General features: G+C 40.3%; 1 pseudogene; it reads left to right on the top strand.

Annotated features, from left to right (window-relative positions):
- The first annotated feature begins 698 nt into the window (after positions 1-698).
- Positions 699-1,611, top strand: LOC103081348 (heterogeneous nuclear ribonucleoprotein A1 pseudogene; annotated as a pseudogene).
- The last annotated feature ends 11,543 nt before the right edge of the window (positions 1,612-13,154 follow it).

The following is a 13,154-nucleotide window of genomic DNA, read 5'->3' as shown; positions in this document are numbered from 1 at the left end:
AGCTGGATCTTGAACAGGGCTTACAGGACTGAGACATATGGTGATAGGATGGAGAGTGTGGGATTGGGATAAAACCTGTGAGTTGCCTTCCAGTGAGTGAAGAGTGGGCTAATGGCAGGGTGACACAAAGGTCAGATACCCAAGCAGCCCCCTTCTAAAGTATGTTGGCAAGGGGCCCCTCTTGAGCAACCCAAGAAAAAACAGACATATAAACAGCATCGCGAAAGGCCACACAGCAGTGTCTGAGCTGTCACCAAATCCAGCCTGCTAACTAAACACGTGGGGGGAAATGGGCAAGTCTTCTCTCCTCTACTAAAGATTTAAAGCACAAGCAGACCCAAGGTCAATAAACTGATGCCATCAGGGTGGGAGCAGAAGTGGGAAATGGAGGAAAGAAGGGAAAGTGAAGCATGATTTAGTAATTCTGGAAAGAACAGTGCTGCACATAACCAAGAAGTTATTTCAGTGGGAGGTGAAAAGAAAACAAAAATCTCAAAATCAGAGAGGGAGGCTGATAGGGGAAAATGAGAAAAGAAACAAAAGTGGAAGAATGATTTAATGAGTTCTGGGGAGAAAGCATGTAACTGAATTGAGGGTCTGATTGATGGGATGGGTTTTAGAAAGAAAACAGAATCTTGCTTTCTGCCTATGGATGCTGCCGTGTAAGCATCGTTGACATCTCCCCCTCCACAGCCGTCATGTCTAAGTCAGAGCCTCCCAAAGAGCCCGAATAGCTGCGGAAGCTCTTCATTGGAGGTTTGAGCTTTGAAACAACTGATGACAGTCTGAGGAGCCATTGTGAGCAGTGGGGAACGCTCACAGACTGTGTGGTAATGAGGGATCCAAACACCAAGCGCTCCAGAGGCTTCGGGGTTGTCACGTATGCCACTGTGGAGGAGGTGGATGCAGCCATGAAGGCAAGGCCACACGAGGTGGGTGGAAGAGTTGGGGAACCAAAGAGGGCCATCTCAAGAGAAGATTCTCAAAGACCTGGTTAAAAAGATTTTCGTTGGTGGCATTAAAGGAGACACTGAAGAGCATCACCTAAGAGATTATTTTGAACAGTATGGGAAAATTGAAGTGATTGAAATCATAACTGACCAAGGCAGTGGTAAAAAGAGAGACTTTGCTTTAGTAACCTTTGATGACCATGACTCTGTAGACAAGACTGTCATTCAGAAATACCACACTGTGAATGGCCATGACTGTGAAGTAAGGAAAGCCCTATCTCAGCAAGATATGACTAGTGCTTCATCCAGCCAAAGAGGTCGAAGTGGTTCTGGAAACTTTGGTGGTGGTCGTGGAGGAAAATTCAGTGGTTGAGCTGGCTTTGGTGGCAGCCACGGTGGTGGTGGCTGTGGTGGCAGTGGGGTTGGCTATAATGGATTCGGTAATGATGGAAGCAATTTTGGAGGTGGTAGAAGCTACAATGAATTTGGCAGTTACAACAATCAATCTTCAAATTTTGGACCCATGAAAGGAGGAAACTTTGGAGGCAGAAGTTCTGGCCCCTGTGGTAGTGGAGGCCAGTACTTTGCCAAACCACGAAACCAAGGTAGCTGTGGTGGTTCCAGCAGCAGCAGTAGCTATGGCAGTGGCAGGAGGTTGTAATTACTGCCAGGAAACAAAGCTTAGCAGGAGAGGAGAGCCAGAGAAGTGACAGGGAAGCTACAGGCTACAACAGATTTGTGACCTCAGCCAAGCACAGTGGTGGCAGGGCCTAGCTGCTACAAAGAAGACATGTTTTAGACAATACTCATGTGTATGGGAAAAAAAACCCTTGAGGACTGTATTTGTGACTAATTGTATAACAGGTTATTTTAGTTTCTGTTCTATGGAAAGTGTAAAGCCTTTCAAAAAAGAGGTTTCTTTTATTTTTTTTCTTAACATCTTTATTGGAGTATAATTGCTTTACAATGGTGTGTTAGTTTCTGCTTCATAACAAAGTGAATCAGCTATACATATACATATCCAGCAAAGGGTTTTAATGTAGATTTTTTTTTTTGCACCCATGCTGTTGATTGCTAAATGTAGTAGTCTGATCATGACACTGAATAAATGTGTCTTTTTTTAAAATGTGCTGTGTAACGTTAGTCTACTCTGAAGCCATTTTGGTAAACTACCCCAACAGTGTGAAGTTAGAATTCCTTCAGGGTGATGCCAGGTTCCATTCAAGATTTATTTACAGCCTGCTTTGGTGGAGAAGCTATTGTCTTCAGAAACCTTGGTGTAGCTGAACTGACAGTTACCGTGTTGTGACCTGGAGTTCACCGTGAAAAGGGTCACCCAAGCAAAGTTATGGAGTTTTTTGGTTATTAATATGATTGTTGGCACATCCTATGCCATGTATATAAATTGAATTATGGTACCAGATAAAGTTATAGATGGAAATGAAGCTTGTGTATCATCCATTATCATGTGTAATCAATAAATGATTTAATACCCTCTTAAAAACAAAAAGAAAGAAAACAGAATCTTAAGGGAAGTTGGGAATGTCTGAAATGGTTCCTGGTTCATTCGTTTTCAATTAAAATTTTATGTGTAAAGTTATGATCAGCCATTGCCGACGGGACGTGTAGCATCTCTGTTGACATTGTTTGCCGCTCCGTGGGTTTACAAGGATAATACAATTCAAAGTTGCCATTTACCCCGCAGGAGGAAAGCCTGGAAGTTATTAGGAAGAACCTTTCTTTGGTTGCTCCGAGTTGTAGCTAAGAGAGAGAAGAAAAGAACGAGGAAAATAGGTGTGTGCTGCCTATGGGCTGGAATCCCAGCAGTTTTACTGGCGTGAGTTCAACCCTGCCCATAGAGGCAGAGCTCCATGGGGGAAGATGGAGTGGACGATAGAGGTGATAGCTGACTGAGGAGGCAAAAAACAGTCAGGGAGAGGACCTGAGACCTGAGCGTGATGGTTCTCAGCCATGGGGTTGAAACATGACAGCATGACTGTTACTTGTCATGGGAAGTTATCAGCTCCAAGATACCTACAATGGGGATAGCTTGTACAGAGATGTGAATGTCAGATCAAGCTTTTGAGTACTACACCAAGGGTAAGAAGCATTAGAGGCATTGTAGCCAAGAGAAGTCTCGATCAGGGTTGCCTTAAGAAAGATCACTGTGTGACTGCATGATCAAGGTTCTCCAGGGAAACAGAACCAACAGGATACATATATAAGGAGATTTATTGAAGGAATTGGCTTATGTGGTTATGGAGGCCAAGAAGGGCCATGATCTGCCATCTGCAAGCTGGAGATCTAGGAAAGCTGGTGGTGGGCTGGTAATTCAGCCCAAGGCTGAAGCCTGAGAACTGGGGAGGAGTGGGGAGCTTTCTGAGTCTGAAAGCTTGAGAACAAGGAGCGTTGGAATGTGAGGGGAGAAGATGGTCATCTTAGCTCCAGCAGAGAGAGCAGAGTCTCCCTTCCTCTACATTTTTTTGTTCTATTTGGACCCTCAACAGATTGGACGTTGCCCACCTACACTAGGGACGGTGATCTACTTTGCTTATCAGTTCACCAGTTCAAATGCTAATCTCTTCTTGAAACAGTATCTCAGGCCCAGGAATAATATTTTATAAGCTATCTGGACATCCTGTAGCCCAGTCTAGTTGACACATAAAATTAACCATTACAGCCACTCTGCCAATATTGTCCCCTCTCTCCTCCCCAGAGCCTAGGTCACAAGAGAGACCATTCTTATTTATGCCCATGCAGAGAGGGTGGGGGATGTCTGGAGGTACCGTTGAAGTGGGGAGGAAATGTGGTCATGGGTCTTGACTAAAGTGTTGAGAGGAGGGCAGGGAGTGGAGAGATTCAAAGGGGTATCAGCTGATACAAAGCCACACATACCTTTACAAGTGACTAGGGTTATACTGAGGCCATTTAGCACCCTGCACAAGGGCAGTATGGATCTTCACTTCAGACATTGGGTCTGGTGACTGAGTTCTCTGAGGCTAGGTTTGGGTAGGTATTAAAATTTTTTTTTTTTAATTTAGAAATAATTTTAGGCTTACAGAAAAACTGGGAAAATGCAGAGAATTCCCTTACACGCAGCTTTTTGGCATATAACTAGGAAGGAGTTCAAAGAACTGAGAGACATCTCTATAGCGCAGCTCCATTCTATTCTGCTTATTTAAGAGAACTGTTTTTCAAGACTTGGATTTATAAAAGCTGAAAAATAAGTAATGTTTATCTTTGTATGCATGAACTAATTTATACAAGCATCCCATCCATCTCATTAAGCAACAAATTTACCATAAAATTTTGCTTTTCGTGTGCTTTAATTATCCAAATTTATAATATTCTTATGTTATTTTCATCAATTACATGCTATTAATAATTATAATAATTCACCTAAAATAAACATTCTTAGCACCTATTAGAGCCTTATAATCAAAGGAAGTATTTAAAAAATCTATATTTCATTTATATGCATATAAATGGGAGTATGATAAAGTAATCAATAATAGTCTTTCAGCCATGAAAACACATGAAGAGAAAATTCAATGGTGGAAATGGGAAATAGAAACACAATTCTAGGAGAAAAAGGAACATGTAAATTTCTAGCTATTAAAGTGCTAGGTTCTTTTTTTTTTTTAACATCTTCATTGGAGTATAATTGCTTTACAATGGTGTGTTAGTTTCTGTTTTATAACAAAGTGAATCAGTTATACATATACGTATATCCCCATACCTCTTCCCTCCCACCCTCCCTATCCCACCCCTCTAGGTGGTAACAAGGAACTGAGATGATCTCCCTGTGCTACGCGGCTGCTTCCCACTAGCTATCTATTTTACATTTGGTAGTGTATATATGTCCATGCCACTCTCTCACTTTGTCCCAGCTTACCCTTCCCCCTCCCCATGTCCTCAAGTCCATTCTCTAGTAGGTCTGCATCTTTATTCCTGTCTTGCCCCTAGGTTCTTCATGACCTTTTTAAAATTTTTTCTTAGATTCCATATATATGTGTTAGCATACAGTATTTGTTTTTCTCTTTCTGACTTACTTCACTCTGTATGACAGACTCGAGGTCCATCCACCTCACCACAAATAACTCAATTTCTTTTCTTTTTATGTAAGCTGAGTAATATTCCATTGTATATATGTGCCACATCTTTATCCATTCATCTGTCGATGGACACTTAGGTTGCTTCCATGTCCTGGCTATTGTAAATAGAGCTGTAATGAACATTGTGGTACATGACTCTTTTTGAATTATGGTTTTCTCAGGGTATATGCCCAGTAGTAGGTTTGCTGGGTTGTATGGTAGTTCTATTTTTAGTTTTTTAAGGAACCTCCATGCCGTTCACCATAGTGGCTGTATCAATTTCCATTCCCACCAACAGTGCAAGAGGAGGGTTCCCTTTTCTCCACACCCTCTCCAGCATTTATTGTTTGTAGATTTTTTGATGATGGCCATTCTTACCGGTGTGAGATGATATCTCATTGTAGTTTTGATTTGCATTTCTCTAGTGATTAATGATGTTGAGCATTCTTTCATGTGGTTGTTGGCAATCTGTATATCTTCTTTGGAGAAATGTCTATTTAGGTTTTAATAGCATCAAATTGCAAGGTACTTAAATTCTATCAGGTACATTTAAAAGGAGTATTGTAATATTTTTGTTTTAATTTGTCAATATGTATAATATGCAAATTATATCCTTTGCCATTATAAAAATTTAAGATAAAATAATTCAAGTGCCATCTTTGAAATGTGTATCATTTTCAAAATTCCTGGGGGATATGCAAAAACAAACAAACAAACGAAAAACAAATGAGTGAAAGCCACAGCTTTGGAGGATGCCTTGAGTCTGTGCTATTCATCTTCTTGGCTAATTCCCTTTATCATATCCTTGCCACCTTTTACCTGGACAAGAGCCTGAACCCCCCAGGGTCTCTCCCTGGCTGAGCAGAATTGACTTTGCTGCCAAAGGGGCCTCCCTACAGACAAATATGGTCATGTAATCCCTTCAAAATCTCTGTTGGGTGTCATCCCACCTGCAGCTTGTTGCTGGGCTTGGTCAACTTTTACATGAGTCATTAACTGAGACAGAAATATTGACTTGGATTTTACTCTTTCTTTCTCAATAAAGGTTTCTGCATTTAGATGGCATAGGACAGAGGTAGCAAATCAGTAGCCCCTGGGCCATATCTGGTTTGAAGATGTGCTTGGTTTGAAATCTAAAACATTTAAAAATAGTTTAAAGGAGAAACACTGGAATCTTGCTAACAGTAAACTTTGTGGCATTTTAACTTGCCATATTTCCATCTCCCCTCCCAGCTCTGCAGTAGCCTTGGAAACCAACAGCCCACAGCAAAGGTGAAAGCCAGCAGACTAACAGCCATTGAAGGGTCAGAATCGGGTTGGAACTCCTCCAAAGGCCCATTCCCAGAGAATTGTCATTATTTCACCTTCTAATGGTTCCCCATTCCCAAGAGTTGTCTTTATTTGCCCTTAGAGCTTCCCCAGTGCAAACAAGAGGCATTTGTAAAAAACAATCAGCAGTGATAGTTTAGTATCACAGCTGCCTGAGATGATGATATCAGTGGGGCAAACAACAAGCTGACCAAAAAACCCAAAAGGTAAAGTTGGAGAATGATATTTCCGTTGGAGGTTTTCAAAAGCTCTGCTATATTCCTGGGAATCTAGAAGGTCACATGCATGCATAGGCTTATGAACAGCCGTGCAAACACAGTGCTGTTCATATGTTCAGGAAAGACCTGGGAAAACTCTAAGCTCTCATTCTGGCTTAAGGCTAAGGTAGAGTTGTCAAACTCCTGACTGAGTGTTGAAGTCATGCCCCCAAATGCACACAGAGACCTTTGACAAAGAGTGGGAGAATTACTGGTTCCAGCCATTTAAAGAAATCTATGTACAACCATTAGCCAACCATTAAGCTAACTGAACAGAGACTTCACATATGATAATGAATACAGACTTTACATTATTAGTTCAGGAAAGTCACTAAACAAACAAACAGTAGAAGCTGCAACAACAACAAACAGCAACAAAAACAAGTTCTAGGGAGTGGAGAGAATCTGATTTCCGGAGTAGCCACATTATATTATTTAAAATGTCCAGTTTTCAACATGCAAAGCAACAAAAAATATGGTCCACATATAGGGGAAAAGAAGTCAACAGACAACTGTCCTTGAGGAAGTTCACACACTGTACTTACTAAGTAGCATTTAAATCAACTATTTTAAATATGTTTGAGGAACTAAAGGAAACCACATCTAAAAACCTAAAGAGAGTAATACTACCAAATAAATAAGTATGAGAGTAATACTACCAAATAAAGAATATCAATAAAAGATAGAATTATAGAAAAGAACCAAAAGAAATTTTAGGGTTGAAAATTACAATAACTGAAATGAAAAAAATTACTAGAGAGGCTCAACTGCAGATTTGAGTTGGTTGAAGAAAGAATCATTGAACTTAAAGATATGTCAACTGATGGGACTTCTCTGGTGGTGCGGTGGTTAAGAATCTGCCTGCCAATGCAGGGGACAGGGGTTCAGGCCCTGGTCTAGGAAGATCGCACATGCCGTGGAGCAACTAAGCCTGTGCACCACAACTACTGAGCCTGTGCTTTAGAGCTGTGAGCCACAGCTACTGAAGCCCGCGCACCTAGAGCCCTTGCTCTGCAACAAGAGAAGCCACCACAATGAGAAGCCTGCAAACTGCAACGAAGAGTAGCCCCTGCTCGCCACAACTAGAGAAAGCCTGCGTGCAGCAATGAAAACCCAATGCAGCCAAAAATAAATAAATTTAAAAAATTAAAAAAGAAGATATGTCAACTGAGAGTAGGGAATGGAAAGAAAAAAGAATGAAGAAAAATGAACAGAGCCTAAGAGACCTGTGGGATGCTGTCAAGCATACAAATATGCATAATGCAAGTCTCAGAGGAGAAGATAGGAAAGGACAGTAAGACTATTTGAAGAAATAATTGCTGAAAACTTTGCAAATTTGATGACAAATATTCATCTATATTTCCAAGAAATTCAGTGAACTCCACGTGTGACAAACTCAAAGAGATCCATACTTAGACAAATAATAATCAAACTCTCAAAAGCTGAAGACAAAGAGAGGATCTTGAAAGCAACAAGAGAAGTGACTCATCACATACAAGGGATCTTTGGAAAGATTAACAGATAATTTTTTCATCAGAAATTGGGAACATATTTGTCAATTATACCACAATAAAGCTGAAAAAGAAGAGAAGTGGGGGACAGAAGGCAGTGGGTGGGAATATTCAAAATGCTGAAAGAAAATGTTTGTTAATTAAGAATTTTATACATGGTGAAACTGTCCTTCAAAAATGAAGGTGAAATCAAGACCTTCCAGGTAAACAAAAAGTGAGGGATTCTGTCACTATTAGACCTGCACTACTAGAAATACCACAGGGATTCTTTCAGGCTGAACAGGAAGAACACAAGCCAGTAGTTCAGATCCACATGAAGAAATAGAGTGCTACATAGATAAATATAAAATACAATTTGTTTTTGGTTTCCAATTTTTTCCTTTCTGATTTAAAAGACAATAGCATAAAGCAATTATTATATCACTGTGTCAATGGACACACAGAATTAAAGATGTAATAATTTGCATGACAGTACTAGCACAAAGAAGGGAGTGGAGACATGGAGCTGTGTAGAAGCAAAGTGTTTTGTTTTGTTTTAATCTCCACTTTTCCCCCACCCCTCAGCCGTGGTAATTACCATTCTAGTCTCTGTTTCTATGAGTTTGGCTTTTTTAGATTTCACATATAAGTGATATCAGGCAGTATTTGTCTTTCTTTGACTTATTTCCCTTAGCACAATGCCCTCAAGGTCCATTGTGTTCTTGCAAACAGTGGATGTCCTTCTTTCTCATGGCTGAGTAATATTCCATTGTATATATTTACCACATCTTCATTATCCATTCATCTGTTGATGGACACTTAGGTTGTTTCCATATCTTGGCTGCTGTGAATAATGCTGCAATGAACAAGGGAGTGCTTATATCTCTTTGAGATTCTATTTTAATTTCTTTTGGACTTATACTCAAAAGAGGGATTGCTGGATCATATGGTAGTTCTATTTTTAATTTTTTGAGGAACCTCCATACTGCTTTCCATGGTGGCTGGACCAATTTATTTTCCACCAGCAGTGCACAAGGGTTCTCTTTTCTCCACATCCTTGCTGACATTTGTTATCACTCATCTTTTTGATGATAGCCATTCTAATGGGTGTGATGGGATACCTCACTGTGGTTTTGATTTGCATTTATCTGATAATTAGTGATGTTGAACATTTGTATGTCTTCTTTGGAAAAATGTCTATTTAGTTCCTTGGCCCATTTTAAAACCAGATTGTTTTTGGCTATTGAGTTAAATGAGTTCTTTAAATTTTTTTGGATATTAACTTCTTATCAGATACATGGTTTTCAAATACTTTTCCATTTGGTAATTTGTTTTAATTTTATTGATGGTTTCCTTTTGCTGTGCAGAAGCTTTTTAATTTGATGCAGTCCCACTGGTTTATTTTGTTTTCTTGCTTTTGCTTTTGATGTCAAATCTAAAAAATCATTGCCATGACTGATGCCAAGGAGCTTTAGCCCCTTACTGTCTAGGATGTTTAATGTTTTAGGTCTTAGGTTCAAGTCTTTAATCCATTTGCATTTATTTTTGTGAATGGTGTAAGATAGGTGTCCATTTTATTCTTTTGCATGTGGCTGTCCAGTTTTCCCAGCACCATTTACTGAAGAGACTATCCTTTCCACATTGTATATTCTTGGCTCCTTTTTAGTAAATTAATTGATCTTATATACATGGGTTTATTTCTGGGCTCTCTATTCTGTTCCATTGATCTATATGTCTGTTTTTGTGACAATAACATACCTGTTTTAATTACTAAAGCTTTGCAATATAGTTTGAAATCAGGGAGCATGATGCCTCCAGCTTTGTTCCTTTTCAAGACTGTTTTGGCTATTCAGGGTCTTTTGTGGACTGTATGAATTTTGGGATTGTTTGTTCTATTTCTTTAAAAAATGCCATTGGAATTTTGATAGGGATTACATTGAATCTGTATATTGCTTTGGGCATCATGGACATTTTAACAATATTAATTATTCCAATCCATGTGCCTTGAACATCTTTTCATTTATTTGCGTCTGCTCGATTTATTTCATCAATGTCTTTATAGACTTCAGTGTACAGGTCTTTTACCTCCTTGGTTAAATTTACTCCTTTGTGTTTTATTCTTTTTGATGCTATTGATAATGGGATTGTTTTCTTTTTTTTCTTTTCTTTTTTTTTTTGTGATACGTGGGCCTCTCACTGTTGTGACCTCTCCCGTTGCGGAGCACAGGCTCCAGACGCGCAGGCTCAGCGGCCATTGCTCACGGGCCCAGCTGCTCCGCGGCATGTGGGATCTTCCCGGACTGGGGCATGAACCCGCGTCCCCTGCATCGGCAGGCAGACTCTCAACCACTGCGCCACCAGGGAAGCCCCCGATAATGGGATTGTTTTCTTAATTTCTCTTTCTGATAGAAGCAAAGGTTTTATATACTATTGACACTAAGTTGGTATTAGTCTGAACTAGATTGTTACGAGTAAGTATGTTAATTGTGACCCCCATGGCAGCCACTAATGAAATAACTCAAAAATATATTAAGGAAACAAAAAGGGAATTAAAATGGTACTCTAGAAAATGTCTGTTTACAAAAAGTAGCTGAGAGACAAACTTTGCATGTATGTAGAGGAAATAATTATGTAAGAGTGTCTGTCTTCTGTTTTGGATGTTTGGCTGCTGACAGCTTTTAAACCTCACCTTTCCTTCTCACCCTCCTGCCCCACATCTGGGCAAGCTGCTAAGAAAGTCTGGGTACTTCTTTCTTTGGTACCAGTGAAAGGTTCAGAACACACCAATAACCAGAACTGAGGGCACATAGAAGCAAGTTTAAGGGAAGAAAAACATAGTGAGATAATTTTTGGAGATAGTCATGTTTCTTTGGTACATTTAGGTGAAGAAGTTTACCTGGCAGTTCAACGTTTGGGTCTGGCATTTGCGAGAATGCTTTGGGAGTGTTTGGGAGTCATCAGAGACTGGAGCTGTGAATGCAGCCATCCAAAGGTAAGGACAGGGCATACGGAAAGAGGGAACAACCAGCTGCCTTACAGTTTATGCTGATCCTTTTCCCTCCTGAGCACATTCCACCTAATTAACTCTCTGTCTTATGCACAGAGTTCCACCCAGGCATCCTATGGGAGAGCATGCCCCTGTCCCTGCCCACACTCTGTATTCCTCGGCGTTTACATCGTGGTGGTCATGATGCTGGTGCTATGGTGTCTGTGATCCATGAGAGCTCTTCACCTATGAAACGCTGATTATGCCCTGATCTCCCATACAGTTAATGGGGCTAATAAATAGAACCTTCCATAATAGAACCTTTATGCTATTTATATACATAGAAAAGTGATCACATTTATGGGGTACTCAAAGACTAGTCTCTATCTCTAGAGCTGGCAAAGATCAAGAGCTCAAAAAAGATGTATGGGAAGGTTAAATGAACTAGAAGCTAAAGGCAGTGTTCTTTTGACTTATCAGAAATTTGGGCATGGGACTTCCTTGGTAGTCTAGTGGGTAAGACTCCGTGCTCCCACTGCAGGGATCCCTGGTCAGGGAACTAGATCCCACATGCATGCCGCAACTAAGAGTTCACATGCTGCAACTAAGAAGCCTGCATGCTGCAACTAAAAGATCCTTGTTCTCGTGCTGCAGCAAAGACCCCGTGCAGCCAAAATAAGTAAATAAAATAAATATTTAAAAAAAAAGAAATTTGGGCAAATCAACTTCACTTCTCTGTATTGTTTCCTCATCTGTAACAGGATAATCATAGTGCCTTTCTCAGAGAGTTCTTCTGAGAGTTAAATGAATATATATGTACATGCATGTGTCTGTATCATATATAGGTTCACATGTATGTACATATAATATGTCTGTATATACACATGTACATATATATTTACAGACACAGCACTTAGAGCAGGGTCTGACACATACAAATGATTTATAAATATTAGCTGTTATATGTTGAATTGTATTAAATAGTACATAACTACTCAGTTCCCTTTCAGCAAGACTGTGGGCTCTTTTGTGGCCTGTTTAGGCCAAAATGGAGACAGGGAGACAGACTGAAAGATACTTCTATTGGATTAAGATTGGAGCCTCCTGCCATCTGGTCTTCATTTGTTTTTATTAAGTCTAGAGCAATATAAACTCTTTGGCCTCTCCCTACCCCTCAGTGGAAAAAGCCCTGGGCTGGGAAAAGAAAATACTGTTAAGTATTTATCCACTTCTACTCCTAAAATGGTAGCAAAATGACTGGTTTCCTTTACTCACAGTGTTATCATGAGGGTCGTGGATGCTGTTGTGTGCCACCCAGATGCCCCTTCAGGACCAAGGCACTACATTTTTGGCAACTGAAAGTTCTTAGCCAGATCTCTCTCTGGGAATTGCCTTCTGCCTTTCCCAATGTTACCTACCTCCTGTGGGAAGCCTGCATCCAATGACTGGTTGATGAGGAGAGGTATCAAGGTCCAGACCTCTGGCATCAAGAGGGAAGAATAACAAAGGACCATTCCAGCTCCGAAGATTCCCATAGGATCAGCTGAGATCAACTTGCCATTCACATTGCAGTTCAACTTCTGCCCAGTCATGCTTCCCTCACCCTTACAGATGTGATTTCCAAGAGTAATCCTAAGAAACATTTTTCATGAAAGTCTCAGAGCTTTAGAGGCTATTTTTTTCTGATGACACTTGACATTTGGTATCAGAAATGGCCCTAGGAAATACCATTTAAAATTAGATTTTGAAGATGGATCACCCATTGGCCTTCTGGCAGTGAAGACCACATCACTGGGGGTAGATGGAGAACTGATAGTGAAGATGCAGTACAACTGCATTTTAAACAGTGGTGAACAGAGATGGGGTGCTGGTGGGAGCAAGCACATGGGCAGGTGCAATATCTCAGGTGGTTAAGATTTTGGGGGTGTTGGGTAGTCATTATGAGGATTTTAATCAGATGGCTGCTGTGGGGGCCGTTGACACCTTGGAGCAAAACAGTGAAAGCCCGAGACTAATTAATCACCGATGTCAAGGCTGAAAGTCAGAGG

Source organism: Lipotes vexillifer, unplaced genomic scaffold (assembly GCF_000442215.2).
Source record: "Lipotes vexillifer unplaced genomic scaffold, Lipotes_vexillifer_v1.1 scaffold375, whole genome shotgun sequence".
Classification (NCBI taxonomy): Eukaryota; Metazoa; Chordata; class Mammalia; order Artiodactyla; family Lipotidae; genus Lipotes; species Lipotes vexillifer.
Note: the sequence above shows the minus strand (reverse complement) of the source record. Positions and strands in the feature narration are given on the sequence as shown.